The sequence below is a fragment of the Sinohyriopsis cumingii genome, chromosome 11 (genome assembly GCF_028554795.1).
Source record: "Sinohyriopsis cumingii isolate HCF-2022 chromosome 11, ASM2855479v2, whole genome shotgun sequence".
Lineage (NCBI taxonomy): Eukaryota > Metazoa > Mollusca > Bivalvia > Unionida > Unionidae > Sinohyriopsis > Sinohyriopsis cumingii.
Genome location: NC_142971.1, coordinates 81873888 through 81891031, shown reverse-complemented (window position 1 = coordinate 81891031; position 17144 = coordinate 81873888). Strand labels below are relative to the sequence as shown.

Below are 17144 nucleotides of genomic sequence, written 5' to 3'. Positions count from 1 at the left end.
CCCTTGACAGTACTACCATCAAATACCATATTTTATATACACATATTAATCGGTCATGTTGATAATGACCTTCTACAGTTAGATTACCTGGTCTGAGAGACCATATCTTTGCTGAGAGAATGGGTGGCCTTTTCATAGCAAATTAAACTGTATTATAGTCAGTGATGTCTTTTCAAACCTTTTTATCTTTGCCTATTCAGTCCTCACCCCTGACTATTGCATTATATTTTTAGAGAGCTACCTTTAAAACGTTTAGTAACATTTCCTAGTCCCAGGCAATTTTGGACTAACGTTAGAATTAAATCATAAAGAGCTTGATTCATAAATGAAGATGCATTAATTGTATGGAGACATCGTGTTTCAGAGACCCACCATCCACTTACTTGAATGATGCATAATCCTGCAAGGATCTATTTGATTAATATTAAATAGTGCAGTATTACATCAATGTTCAAAAATTTAATACAAAGGAGTATGCTTGTTCCAGGATTCTTTTTTAATATTAAAGCACAAAACAAGTTTGCAACAAAATAATCTTGCTCAGATTTGCAGAAAAAACATTATTGAAGACATAATTTTAGTTGGAAAAACATTAAAAGGTGATAAACTACATAAACGATACTGCTAAATGAAGACGAATTAACTGTATGGAGACATCATGTCTAAGAGGCTCACTATCCACTTACTTGGATGATGCCTAATTTCACGATGTTCTATTTCATTAATATTAATTCATGGCATGCGCAGCACTGACTAACTATTTCAGTATTGCATTATGGTCCAGACATTTAATACAATATGTTATTTGTTCTATGAATCTTTTTTAATATTCCAGCAGAAAAAAGCTTGAAACAAAATTATTTTGCTCTGATTTCCAGAAAGGAAGACAGTATTGAAGACATCATTTTAGTTGGAAAATCTTTATTAGGTGGTAAAAGTCAAATACAATATACTCGTCAGAAAGAGTGTATGAACCCCCATCTCATTCCACGGAAGCAACTTACAGAATACTGAATACTTCCTTGATGAGTCGCAGTGACCTCTCCTCCCTATTTCTCTTTATATTAGTTGCATCAAACATTTGTCAAAATCCAATGACAGATAAAACTGTATTATGCGTTGATCTTTAGAGTTTTGAAAATAATATGATTTTTAATAAATTTGCTCCCTACATTTCTTATTAATATGATCAATAAGTATTAAATTAAAAAAATCTAGATTTCTGTCCTTCTGGGCCACGGCCATAATTAAAAAATGACAACTAAATAAGGGACATTTTTAACTTCTACCATTTATTCTCTAACACAAAATATTAAGAACTAAAGTGTTATTCATGAGGCATCAGAAACACATTATGTTACACACAACATATTAAAGTGTTATTCATGAGGCATCAGAAACACATTATGTTACACACAACATAGCATTATTATGATAAAGGCAGTATTTACTAACATTGCTTCAAAAGTTTTGAGTCGTCTAAATTTACCCTTAAGTGGTTTTCAAAGCTTCATGGGAACTAAGAGATACACCTAAAAATGATGTGTAAAAACGATATTAGCATCGCAAAAAGCTTGCAACCATATGTAATGACATGCCTTCCTGTTCAGACATGTTTGTGTAAAATGCTTGGGTACTCTTACTTTAGCATGTGTACAAAGCAGGGCACTCAACATTTCCATGAAGCTTAAGGTAATATGACACCAATTATTTGCAGGTAGCTTATGCTAATGTGGGTACGAAGCAGGGAACTCATAATAAATATGAGACGTATGTTAATGTGGGTACCATCCTGGGCACCATGTATTCCCAGGAAACGTATGCTAATGTGGGTACTAACAGGAAAACAACTCATTCCTAGGAAGCTGTATCTTTCTATAAACATGTTGATGGTATCTTACATTTCATAATCCTCTGGATAAGCCAATAATATCTGAGATTATTTAAAACTGTCTTGATTGTTTGAGACTGGCACAATATCTCCGAATACTAATGCCCAAGCACGTCAACTCTCTTCTTGAAGTTATCAATGCCCCCAAGATAACTTCATGTAATATGCAATTGTGTTTAAACTGAGATGGTCTTATTTTAACCAGTTCTCTCAAAATGAAATTCAGGACAGTGTTAACGATAGTTGACGCAGGCTTCAAAATTGGGTTTGGATATGAGAAGCAGTCAGCAAAACTCATCATCCATATATGTAGGAATATCAATGTCATTCTATAAAACTAATCATCACTCTTTGCAGGAATCACATTTTGACCATAGCCAAATAATCTAGATTCATACTGTAATAAAAAGTGAGATAAATCAACAAATCTAGAGCATCTCTTAAACACTCACACAGAAGTCTGTGCGCATGAGAAAGCTCTTCCAGAGCAGCAGATAGTTTTTTTCCAGCTACCTTGCAGGGCAAGAATTCAATTCAACTGATGTAAAAATGAACAGTAGATTGATTTAACATACCAGTAAATGTTTTCTAATAAATATGTACCTAGGAAGCCATATATAAGAGGTGTAATCATATCCAGGGCCCATTATTCTGACATTTGACAACTTGGATCTATAGTTTATTGGAGGAAATTCAGGCTTATAAATACACTGATATTTTATACATAAGCTTTTTTTCAAACCCTATGTGTGATTCCTTATAAACATGCAAACAAGGCCTCCAGTCAATGTTTCAACACCTGAGATCAAAATATCACCAATGAACCAAAGGGTACCTATTTTCTAGAGTAATTTTCCTGTCAGGTTATCATATGAAAGTAGGATTTCGAAGTGGAAAGTAGGTGGTGTGATTTTGTCAATATTAGTTTCTTTATTCTTATTCCAAACAAGAATATTAAAAGCACCATAAAAAACTATCGATATAAAATAAAATATTTTCTGAAAATTTGATAGATTTTTAGAAATGTTTGTTTGAAATAAACCTACACAATAAACCTACCAGTATCAAAATTATCCCGAAGTCTGTTTTGATTATTCTTTCCAAAATGGTAAAGATATTGTTAAGGTTAGATATATACTGAATAGCCATGTGTCTAAAGAACTTTGACATGATATGGTATGTGCCAGGTGACAGAAAGGCCCATTACATGATATATCGTGAGTCAATTCCTAGGAAGCCTGGTGACATGGCATGATATGTATGAAGTGCCTGGAAACCCAAGTACCTGAAATGATATGTATCAAGTGCCTGGAAACCCAGTGACTTGACATGCTATGTGTCAACTGCCTGGAAACCCAATGACCTGAAATGATGTGTATCATGTGCCTGGAAATTCAATAACATGACATGCCATATGCCTGGAAATTCAGTGACATGACATGTAAGTGTCAAATACCTTGAATCCTGATAACATGAAATATAATTGTCAAGTGCCTTGGAAGTATGACAACATGGCAGAGTATGTTTCAAGTGCCTGGGAGGCAAATGACATTGCATATCATGTGTCAAAGCCTTGAAGCCTCATGACATGACATCTCATGTATTAAGTGACTTGGAAGTCGACTGACATTACATATATTTGCCACTGCATTAAAGTAAATAATGTATATTTGAAATTGTAGTCTCATAGAGAATTGTTGGGAATACAATCACAAACAAATCATATTTTAAATGTCTCGTTTTGATGCAGGATTTCAATAAAATAAAGACCAAAGAAAATAAGAAACACAGAAAAGGGCCATTACATAATATTTATATGTAATCAAGCTATATGACAATACATGCTGTGCCAAGTCCAACAGTCCAGGTACATTACTATGCTAGCTGTGCCAAGTCTAAAAGTCAAGCTACATGACTGCATTTAACAATCACGCTACATGACTACGAGTAATGTACCTAGTTTATACATCAAGCTAGATGACTATGCATATTGTTCCAAGTCTAAGCGTCATGCTATATGACTACGATTACAACGCCTAGATTACCCATCAAGCGTGAAGAGGACGAATGCTGTGCACATCTAACTATCACGCTATAGGACTATGAGTACTACACCCAGATTACCCATCAAACTAGATGACTCCTAATGCTGTCCAAAGTCTAAACATCACGCTACATGACTATGATTGCTACGCCTAGTTTACCCATCAAGTTAGAGAACTATTAATGCTGTTGCAAGTCTAACCATCAATCCGGACGACTACGATTTACCACGCCTAGTTTACCCATCAAGCTAGATAAGTATGAATGCTTATACATGTATACGCATCAAACTACAACACTATTACTACGCCTAGTTTACCCATCAAGCTAGAACAGTATGACTGATGTGCACAGTCTAACTATCAAGCCACATTACTACGATTACTACGACTAGTTTACCCATCAAACTAGATGACTATGCATGCTTTGCCAAGTCTAAGCATCCAGCTACATGCCTATGATTACTACGCCTAGTTTGTCCATTAATCTTGATTAATATGAATGTTATGCCAAGTCTAATATCAAACGACATGACTGATTACAAAACCTAGTTCACTAATCAATCTAGATGACAATGACGAGCTTAATCATCAAGGTGCATGATTGTGATTAGTATACCTTGTTTACCCATTATTTGCATGTTGTGCCTAATATAATGCAAATATATTAGTAAGTATCATGTCCCATGCTCATGAAGGTAAGTTCAGATCACCTTAACAGTTGAGAGAGATGTTACAATATGTGAAGGATTTAAATTCTGAAGAACAAGTGCAAGATGGATGGAAATAATTGCTGGGGTTTTGAAATTGAAGATAAAGAGAGATAAAAATGGTGAAAATGAGCTAGCATTTTGAATGAAATTATTACTCATTGAGTTATCTTGTACTATACTAGTTTCATTTATTTACTCGCTCATTAATGTATTAAAATTTAAAATCCAATCTACAATAGAGAAGATGGTTAAAGACTTAGTATTTTCAGCACTAACTATTCTTTCCATAAAAGTCTGTAACATATGGTAGAAACTGGAGACGAGTATGTGGGTATGCTATGGAAATGATTTTATAAGGTCAGAAGATTATTAATCATTCTGTCTATCGATCTAATGATCTTTCATGATATAACATACTTGGAATCCTTTGCTAACGCTATGTTTAAATTGCAACATAGCATACTTTATAGTACGAAAAATATTGCAAATAGCTGAGTTTTGATTTTCATTTCCATCATACCTTATTCTTGTTATAACGTTGGGCTGATATATTTTAATATTTGGGTCAAAACATTGTTTTAAAAAGGGGTAAAATACAATAGTATCTCGTCCAAATCAGCATGAGTTTTGTTATGAAATAGAAAAACAAATACATGAATGACTGTGCCTAAAGATTAAATTGAGAATAAACTGGCTAGTTAGAAATGACATAGGCATCTGTTTGATCAATTGAACCCTCTTACCTTACTATACTAATGTCAACAAAGCGTTCTCTGAGGGAGATGCAGTACTTCAGTGTTTAAAGCGTATAAAAGGCACTGGAATATTTTATCATGCAACATAAGAAACAATTATAATGCATATCAATGTTAAATTAAAAGTATCTTATGTTAACCTATAACAGTTGGTAACAGTTGAGGAATGTAGAAAACCAGTTGAGTGAATATATATTTTTAGTTTTCTTTCACTATTTTCTTTCCTAAAGTTTCTACCTTGAGAAACCGTCATGTGCAGGTGTGTACTTTAATGACCTAACCTATTTTAGCCTCTCTAAGTTTTCTAAGCATTCTATTTACAGAATAAATTACAACGCGAGAAAACTTTTGTAATGAAATTTAAGTGTGGTATTAGCAGTGGTCTACAGAGATCAGCAAGATTGGGGTTTACTAATTAAACCTTATTTCCAAAATTATTGATTGATCTTGATTTTGGAGACATGAAAAGTGGTACATGTTACAAAAAGTCTGGTTTCAAAAATACAATCAATTAAAAGGTGAAATATAGAATTAAAGTGTTAGTTGTAATATATTGGATATATTAATATTGATATTACCCCTTAAGCCCCTGGAAAGGTTAACCTATATGACGATGCATTTTTCACACAGATTTCAGCAGTTAACTTTATCGTCATTGGTTTCGTGACTCACAAGAAGAGGGTCAAGTTAGGACATTTTTAAATATGTCAGATGTAAGAAAACGTGTCTGTGATTAAATTCTAATGAATAAGACAAACATTTCAAATGAATAAAAAACAAGGAATGCGGGTGCAAGATGAAAGATAAAGGTATAAAAGAGTCTTAAAATGAAAGTTAACTGGTGTATTTGATGAATTTATTGGATCCATGTGTTCTTGGATCTTTTCTATATTTATTCATCGGTTATTACGTTTAAATATGTTTTAGTTTATTTCCAAACAAAGTTTTATAACATACCATAATGTATTATACTGACATGTGACAACACAGAAAAACTTGAATACCTTAGCTATTTTCATATACAATCTTTATAAAACGATTGGATGGACTTGTAGTTAGTTAAAATATATTAGGTTTGTTTTAGTAATAATTGCACGTTTCATTACAGGTCAAAACGTCTGCAAGACATTGGGATTACAATTTGTCCGTATGAGATGGAAATCGGTCAGACATGACTAACCAGTTTATCTAATTAATTTATCTTGTTATAAAATAATTCTAATTCTTTACAAACTTGAGGTGTTTTTGTTCGGTTCAAACTGCAATATGGCTGAATAGTGAGTAAGATAAATATTGCAAGTGGCTGATCTTCGACATAAACTAGGCTATTTAAAATCTGACAACCTGGGAATAAATTATCTTCTTTTACCTAACCAGTGTGATTAAAACGTGTTTTATGAGGGCAATAATGTATTTCAATATTTTGAAAATTATCGACATATATAACCAACATTTTTTTAAATATATGATCCATTAAATTGTGAAAAACAAAACTAAAGTGTTACTTGTTAATGCATATGATATATTAATACTGACAACACTCATTTATACCCAGTTAATGATGATACATGTCATACCTTGTGTGATGCAGTGTACTCATGATAATGAGGGACAGATCAGGACACTTTAAACATGCGAAGCTTGATATGATGTGTCTGGAATTTAAGTCTGAAGAATAAATAATGAAAAGTTGTTAAGATAGCAAGATGGGGGAGAGAGATAAATTATGAATGGGGTGTGTGTGTTTGATTTTTAATGTAGCTTTAGCACTTTTTTAGTCGTATTGGTTTGATATCAGCGGTGGAACAGTCTATAGTTATGTCTAGCACTGGGGCATCATGTCGCCACATATAAATAGCATCATGTCCCACCCAGTCACATTATCCTGTCACCCTGACGGCAAGTTCTAACACTCACCTTTTAATGCCAAGAGCCAATCGAAGAAGTTGCTAGTACCATTTTGGTATGACTTGACCAGGTTTTGAACCCGCGACATCCCGCATACGAGGCGGTCGCTCTAATCACTTGGCAAATTATAAATGGTAAAACAAATATAAATTCAGAAAGTGAATTCTGGCACTTGAAATGTCTTGTAATCATATAATCTTGTGACCTGCTCTGATTTTATTATTCTAAGGACCAGCTCTATCGCTATTTATTTATTCATTAATTCTTTTATTTTTAACATTTAAAAACCACAAACCAGGTTTTATTGCATTTCGTAATGTGTTCTATTGATAATGCATGAGCACAGACAGATTTGAATATCATGGCATTTTTTAAATTCGACGTATTATAGATAAAAATGTATGCAAAAAGACGGTGTCAAGATATGTCGATATGGGATGGCCAGGCATGTGATTAACCATACTCACAATTACTTACCACCAAATACTTTATGACAGGTTCAAATTCCAATAACATAATTTAAAGTAAGTTAATATTTTGATAGATGATTTGTGAACTTTATAATTTATCATAAATTACTCTTTTCATAATTATGGGTATTCACATTTTTTATATTTGGATCAACATTTCCTTGTATAGGGCAGGGGTAAACATCCACAATTGTTTCATCCAACTGAACCCGTCTTTTGATATGACTAGGAAGAAAGAAAACATGAGTGGCTAAGAGACCCAAGGCTGAACATGAGATGGTGATTTGCAATATGCTAAACCTATCGTTTTATAAAAACATAATTATGGTATATTATCCTCTTTAAAGCAATACATTTTGGATTTAGGCCAATATGTTACTTTTGATTACATAAATATGGGCTATTCTGGACTTTAACGAATAAGTTGAAGCTTGGATTAAGAAATCTGAGGATGCCAAATTCCTAACAAACAGTCCAAAATCTGCCTAACATGTGTTATACATTCAGTAGGTCCTCGCTATTCCATGTTTGCACGATCTGGTTCAAACCAACAGTAACCTGGAGGTTTAAATGCAAACACAGACATCCATGGAATGAATTGCGCAATCTTATCTGACCTTTGTACTGTCAGCAAAACATTATCACTGGGAGATAAAATACTTCAATGATTTATGAGCATAAAAGGCGCCAGTAGGTTTTGTCCTTCCAAATCCCGAAACTAATCATATATGAAGGACTGCTCAGAGCACTTTAAACATGAGAAGCATGATATGTGTATGGAATTTAAGTCTGAAGAATAATTAACAAAAAAATATAAAGAAAGCATAATGAGGGAGACATATCAAGTATACAGTGATTTGTGATCATAAAAGGAACCAGTAGGTTTCGTCCTTCCAAATACCGAAACCAAAAATGTTTTTATCAGTTTTTAATTATGGTTGTCTCGTGTTCACCTGTATTAGTTTACAACGTTTGAAATATATATATGTATATAAGTGATACAATGTATATATTTGATCTTCATTCCCTTCATTCTTCTCTTCGTTTTATATCTTCTGAAACAGTCATCTGCTTGCATTTGTTATGATGACCTACCCTATTTTGAACCTCACATACATTTTCCAATTATTCTGCTTTCGTGATTAAATGACACAATTATGAAATTTCAGTTAGTAACCTAACATAAGTGTCATCTTGATAATGGTCTACAAAGATAAGATAGATGTCCTAACTACTTATAAAACCTAATTTCCAAACATTAATGATTAGTTTTCATTTTGGAGTTTTGAAAATTGATGCATATTACAAAGATATGATCAATTAAAATATAATATGATTAATTAAAATGTTAAATGCGGAATTAAAGTATTATTGGGTAATGTATAGGATATATCAATATTGATACCAACCCCTAATGACTGGGAAATACAGAGCTACAGGACAATGGATGTTGTACACAGCTTATTGCAGATATCTTCCTTGTATCATTACTCGCACGACTGGGTGTAAGACTAGGGCATATTAAATGAATTAAAAGTGATAAAATGTGTTTGTAATTTTGGTTTGGGAAACAAATTATAAAAGGTTCGAAAGATTGAAACATCGGGGAGGATAATGATCATAAAAGGTTAGATCTTGACGAAATAACATGAACCAGCATTTCAAATGAATTTATTAGACCAATGTGTTCTCCTGACCTGCTCTGGCTGTATTTATTTATTTATGTTGATCTCTTGTTACAACACGGAAGAAACATTACACAAGTGCCAAAACTCCCAGCTAAATTTGGTGATATACCCTTAATCTTATGCTGTCTGTAATGCTATATCTTATAAGCCTTAGAAGCAATACAGTTCGAATATAAATCCATATATAACTTTTCCTTCTATAAATATTAGCTACCTTGGTATTCAAAAATAAGGTGAACGTTAGAAATAAGAAAAATGAAAATGAGAAATGTTTGATTTTGCCAAATACCCTACATGCTACTAAGTCAACAAGTTTGAATTGGTCAAGTTTTCGACAAGCAACTCCTGGGTCCCTAATCGGAACAAGGGTATTGTTCAGGTGCCACTGCCCCTTTTATGTAACCCTTAAGCTATCAACAAAGTTTTATAACGAGAAAAGAGCCCTGATGTCGGATCACCTGATAAAGTGATGAGTTATGCAAACCATGAGACAGAAAGTATAAGATGTGTATATTTAACAATTGCTTTCTCTAATAACCATTCAACTTAATTGAATTACATGTTCTTTACAAAACCTAAAATAAGCTTAGAGACCATATCTGCATTTCAACACCTCTGATTTGATTTTAGACTACCGAGTAATTTCCAATTTCAACAATATCTTGTATTTCAGCTGTATACTGACACATTCATGCAAACATATAACACGTCATGAAAATAATATATTGATTTATATTCAAATGTTAACACTACTTTTAAAACAAAATTATCCTAACTCAGAACTGATCCAAGGATTTACAGGTGATATATACAATGACCAGTTGAACTAGGGCAAATTATATTTCCCTATATAGTGGGTACATTAGTTTGTCAGTTGTAAACTGTTCACTTTGTTGAAATCCTAATAGATCATATGTTCATGTAAGTGAATTAAGTTCTTATCACAGATTAACATACATTTTGCTTTATAGATTAAACTGAAAGTAAAATAATATGGACTTCATTTTACTTCGGAATATTCTTCAACGCGAGATTACCGTGTGTTGTTGCCAAAATACCTACATGCAAACAAACCACAGTGATCATGCTCTAAAGAACAAACAATTTCTTGTATATATACTAAAATTAACTCGATTGAAGTGAAGGATTATTATTAAATAAAAGAGGAAAAATATTCTAACAATAAACTTAGACTTCACACATGGGAACTAACAATTAAATGTTAATTGCAACCAGGTCTTATCAGGCCAACTTATTAATAGCCTATATTAGTAAAACAATTATATTAGCATGTCACACATATTTCAACTCTACTGAAATCTTATTGACTTTTGTGACATGCAGCAACAGTAAGAAATTGTGACAACAGTAAGCAAGTGTGAAAACTATATGATAGTGTGACAACTGTAATTAAGTGTGAAAACGCTAAGAAAGTTAGAAATGTATTTCAAGTGTGAAAACTGTAAGAAAGTGTGAAAACTGTAAGAAAGTGAACACTTAAAAGTGTAACAAATGTAAGATAGTGTTACAAATGCAAGGACGTGTGATGGCTCTAATAAAGTTACAACTGTAATAATGTGCGACAACTGTAAAAAGGTTTAACAACAATAATAATGTGTTATGTTTATGTCCAGTAAGGTGCATTTTTTATATTTCCAAACGGCAAGAAGCTGATAAATTTTAAAATAAAGTTGACTTATAATTGATATTTGGGAGTGGTGGTTTTGGTCAATGCAGCCTATAATAATTTGTCCAGGGGTAGTGAAGCGTGATAGATCACAGTGATTTTTGAGACAACTTGTATTATTCTTGTTTAAATGCGTACGGGTCTACAGACTACAAAAAATATGACACGTGCTATCTTACAGATTTGAATGTAATCGTGTGGATACACTACAAAAATAATGACTTGCTATTTTCCAGATTTCAATGCATACAGGTTATACGCTATAAAAATCAATGACAAGACCTATGTTCCAGATTTTGCACATAAAAAACAAGTCCTTATGTTACAGATTTCAATGCATACAGGTGTACACACTATAAAAAAAACAAAGACAAGAGCAATGTTCCAGATTTAAACGTATACAGTTGTACACATAATAAAAAAGACAAATTAGTATGATACAGATTTGAATGTATACAGGTGGAAGCACTAAAGTAACAACGACAAATGCTTATCCATTCCTCAACCAATTGTTAGTATATATAATAATATCAATTTCTAATAGGATTGACCTGGACCATGATAAATGATTTTAAGAAATAGTATTTCAATGTCAATAACAATAAAAGGTAAATAGGAAAATAAAGCTTCATGGAGACTTTGCAATACTAACCAGTGTTGTTGATCTATTTCATGGAAGATTTCAGATACGTTTATGAGGTAATATACATTAATCTGGTAGAAGGAACACATCCTGGTAAATTTGATATGAAATATGAGGATACTGTATCACCAATTAAGTTTTGGAAAGCATCCAAGCTAAGCAAACTCTTCTGCCTTGTTCAAAATATCAGTCAGACCTGAAAAGAGGCTACCGAATTATTTTTAATCTGATAGATTGGACAGATTTAGGTAACTTAAGTGCAAACCTGCTAGATATGCAGATGTCCAAATAACATTTTTATACCTGCCATAACACATTATATCATGCAAAAAAAATATTTTATTGCACAGCACCTGACATGACCATGCTTAGAAAAACACAATTTTTATTAATCTTTGGAAGAAATAAAAAAAACACCACTTATGCATATGTCATGTAGAATTTATTGATGGTAAACAGTTTAGGCACGTGTGCCGACTTGATAATAGAGATTCACTATGACTAATATATGCAGACCATGACACATTAGTTCATATTCTTTTTATTGTAATAAAACTAGGGGAAACGTTCCAATCCGAATGCGCTATTACTAAACCTGTAACAGAATTGGGAAACTGTTACAATGTGCATTTACTGTTCATATTGTTTTATAAAACATTGGAGCAATTTCAATAAGCATGAGATATTTCTTTTTTGTTCGTAGGAATGGGGAACAGTTAAAATTTACATAGTTCCACTTTGTCTTAGAATGAGTCATCCAATTAATAATGGTAGACAAACACAAGAATGAGAAGAAATACTGTAAATTCTAAGTGGAGACACTGTATAAATAAAACCTCTGAAATTTGAAAATTTCCATAGGAATGTAACAAGCCAAACGTGTGAAACATTGATAAGGAAGTTACAGGGAATTGCCAAATATTATAAAAGTTATGGATTAAACAGTGTGGCAATGTTGTCAGTTTTTATTATTTCTCATATTTCTCTTGTAATTTAATCTGTATTTAAAAGTGTTCTTCTGAGCTGAAAATTAGCACTTTGCCATAGAATGATGGCTACAAAATAACAGTTAAATGGAATAAAACCTGAAAAGTATCACGGTTCCATAGAATGATGACTCAACTGTAGCACAGTTTCGTAGCTAAATGACTAAAATGTTGCACAGTTCCATGGAATAATTACTGAATAGTCACTTGGCTGCCTGGAACAATGAAAGGTAACACAGTTCGATGTAATACTTATTGAAACAAGACAAAGTTCCATGTAATAATTAATGAAATGTTGCAAAGCACATGTAACAATGATTGAAAGGTTGCATAGATTAATGTACTAATGACGGAAAGGTAGAACAGTTCAAAACAATGATGCTCCACGTCTTCTGTGGATAATCCGATAGGCTTTCAGCCAAATCACAAAATAACATTTATGATTCGACCTAGTTTAGTGCATCATATGTAACAGAAAAAGTTCCAAATTGGTTTTAAAATGAAACTTTTTAACAGTAAATTTTCATATTAAAAGCATTCCTATTAGGTTCCAGTCAGTAACTTTTATTTTGTCTAATAAAATACATTACAATAAGAGTAAAGTTTAGTCTCCAATTGCATGTTTCCTAATTTTCACATTAAACAACCTCACAATCAGCAAGATAATATGTAAACTATAAGTAAATCTAAAGAATGTTCACCATTGTGCTAATACATAACATCCCCAACAAAACATAACTATTGTTCCAACTGCATATTATGCAGAACGTAAATATCTCACGCAACAGTTAGTAATAGATAAACAAATAAATACATAAACATATAGAAAAATAAATAAATAAATTAATTAATAAATATATATAATTATATAGATAGATAGATAGATGAAATATATATATATATATGTTACCGCACTTGCCTTCTACTCATTGGTGAGAAAATACAAGTCCAGTGTTTTGTTCAGTATTGGATTTATTATGCCTTATTGGGTTCATAGGTGGAGATTGAGACATTTCTCCTTGCTTTGTAACATAAACCCTACAAATACAATAAAAACTACATTTATTATAATAATAAATATTATCGTCATCAGTGCATTATTGTTCTGTATGTTTACTTTGATTCTCTTTACAGTACATTCAATACGAATAACTTACAACTCCATATATTTATTAATTATCCAACTAGAGAGAAAGTGGATCAACTAAACCTAAACAACAGTCAGTGTTTAGAGCAAAAGTAGGAACAGACAGACAGACAGACAAACAAGGTATGGACAGAACGATAAAATAATAATAAAATGCAGATTGATAACCTATTAAAATGTAATAAAATACAGCAACATGCGTTCCCGAGAAATATGCAGAGTACATATAAAATAAACTATTACATTAATCATATTATAAAAATATTTACCTTATCATATGGGACAAAGGCCAATTTACATCCTTGCAAGCACAAGAAATGGACTGACCACTAATATGCTGTTCATACTATGTTGTTTATCCAGACAAGTAGCAAACTAACCAATCAAAAAGTTGTTTACCACTTGTCATACAATAGAACAACCTAGCATGACCAGCAATCAGGGTAGTTGCATTGCTCAGTGAACAAAACTCTTAACAGGTAATCCTGGTTCAAGGTTACCTAAATGGCTAAATATATGTTAACTGAGAACAACACACTAATTGCAACTGAAGCAGCAGGGGTGGCGAATCCGACATTTTGTCCAAACGTCATTTGGCTTAATTATTACTTTCTGCACTCAGCGGATCCGGTGTCGTCAGCGCCTGGTAAAAAAAAAACGACGTCGTCGTCGAGGGGATCGTCCGGACGTCATTTGGTTTAATTAATACCTTCTGCGCGCCGATCCCAGCGTCGTCAGCGTCCGGTAAGCACATCGACGACCGCGTCGATGTCATCGCCCCCCCTGCTGCTAAGTGGTTATTTACAATGAAAATTAGTTACAATTTAACCGAATATTTGGTCAAGTCCGATACGATATCGTGTCCGAGGATCATGTAAATTTATCGTTACAAATCCATGTGGGGTCGACTGAGCATGACTAAAAAAGTTTCGAAAACCATTAAAGTCCATGTCACCGCCGCACCATGTCTGCCAAATATTTCGTAGCGTGTGTGTATCAACGCCGTTGAATACAGCAAGAATATTACAGTTGTCTCTGATTACTTTTGGAATCTGAGTGTATCGTTGAGTGACATATATCACGTCAGTGTTTTTATGCCTGCCTCTGGAAAATATCCTAGCTGGGTTTTTTTGATTGTCTAACATAACATCATCGTACACGACTAGATTGTTAACGTCGCCATCAATATCATCAATACCTGGTGCATCACTGATATCTGTAATAAACTCAATAACATTTTTTTTAGCGATCGCTGATGCATTCTCGTTGAAATCTTTCAACACCTCGTAGCATCGTTGATCATCTACGCTAGGTGCAACCAAATACAACTTATCCCACTTCATCCATCTCATTATTAAATTGAGTAACAATTGCGTCTTGCCGGATCCAGATGGTCCGATGATAATCATCCGGATCGAGTTTGGTAACGCTGCAACATGCTTAACTGGTTCTCTTGTTTTAGTCGCTGAAAAGTCAATTATATTCATGTCTCTATACATAAATTATGGATCTATATTGTGTGAAGTGTAGAGTGCGTACTGGCGCAAATGATATGACAACCGTTACAACAAGAAATAACAGATCGGCGCTTACTGGTAAGTGTGTACAATGCGGTATAAAGAAATTTAGATTTATTTCTATTAAACCCGGGGATGTTTTAAAAAAAAGCGAGGAGGTGATATTGCAGCCAAGTTATCAAAACTCCCCGGAACACCGTGGGCAAAGTATCCAGGAGAAAAGCACCTTCCAGGACATAGCTACTGTGGCCCCGGAACACGATTAGATATCAGACTCGATGATCAAAATCAGCCCAAACCCGGTGAGTATCCAATAAACGCTATCGATAAGGCGTGTCATGCTCATGATGTTGCTTACAAAAGTAGCGATCTGCAACAGCGTCATATCGCGGATGTAAAATTAATTCACGCATTAAATGCTATTCCTGATAAATCCGTCAAAGAAAAATTGGCCTCATGGTTGGTAAAATCGGCTATGAAAGGTAAATTAATGATGGGCGCTGGTAATTAATAACAACATGAAATCCATCTATTATTCTCCGAGAGGATACTGGAAGGGGAAGGCCGCAATTGGTAAGCTTGCAAGCGCTGCAAAAGTAACGAGGGCCACTGCGGCTAATTGGTTATCCAAACAGGCTATATGGCAAATTTATCTACCACCGCCTAAACAAATCAACTTTTCGCGCTTTGATGTCAGCGTACCTAATGAAGTTCATCAGGCTGACATATTATTTCTGCCGCATGACAACGGTTACAAATACGCGCTAACCGTAGTTGATGTTGCGAGTCGATACAAACAAGCGGAGCCGTTAAAAACAAAGTCAGCAACTGAAGTAGCCGATGCGTTTGAAAGAATTTATCGAAGAGGTCCTCTGCGCTGGCCAAATCTATTACAAGTTGATCCCGGTAGTGAATTTCGCGGCGCTGTTCTATCAACGCTGAAACATCATAGCGTCGCGATACGACGAGGTCATACTGCGCTACATCGTGATCAGGCAATTGTTGAACGATTCAATCGGACTGTTGCTGAACGGTTATCTGGATATCAATACGCGAAGGAATTCATCCAAGAAAAACGATCTCGTGAATGGGTCAAAAGGTTGCCAGGCGTAATTGCCGCGTTAAATAACGAGATTACCCGAGCAATCAACATGAAGCCCAGCGACGCGATTAAAGAAAAGTATATACCCGGAAGATCAAAAATAGATAGCGTTTCCAAGCCGATTCTCGGCGATGTCACCGTGAGATATCTGTATGAACCAGGAGAGCTTGAAGGCGGTAAAAAAAAAGCTACTGATCCTATCTGGAGTGTTACCACACAGAACATATCAACGATAACACGATCAACTGGTAGACCACCGATCTATAGACTGGATTCAACTGCTCCTCAGCGCGGATTTACACGCGAGCAACTACAAGTGATACCTGACGATACTCAATTACCCCCGCGTGGTCTTAACTAGCGCCGTTGCGTCTGTTGCACTCAAGACATGTCAACCTCACATTGGTTTTGACATGACCGAGACTGTTATCGATCCTATCCACGGTAAATTGGCGAGCGTCTTTATCCGAATAACGCCAGCGCATTACACAATTGCAACTCGCGCAGTGATTATTCTGTTGTTGTCGTAACGCAATTATTAATTCGGCATCAATATCAAAACGCCGCTGTTTTTTTTTTATCCTGTTGGCGGTAA

General features: G+C 34.1%; 1 long non-coding RNA gene across 2 annotated transcripts in view; it reads right to left on the bottom strand.

Moving 5' to 3' along the window:
- LOC149788843 (uncharacterized) overlaps nt 1–14387 on the bottom strand; it is a 32797-nt gene extending 18410 nt beyond the window's left edge. The window contains exons 1-3 of one of the 2 annotated variants that reach the window (XR_016424447.1): nt 14200–14387; nt 13703–13821; nt 6979–7069 (exon numbers count right to left, since the gene is read on the bottom strand). This is a non-coding gene — a long non-coding RNA (uncharacterized LOC149788843). The remainder of the gene's footprint in view (nt 1–6978; nt 7070–13702; nt 13822–14199) is intronic. The other variant, XR_016424446.1, reaches the window with a different exon arrangement.
- Nucleotides 14388–17144: the final 2757 nt, after the last annotated feature.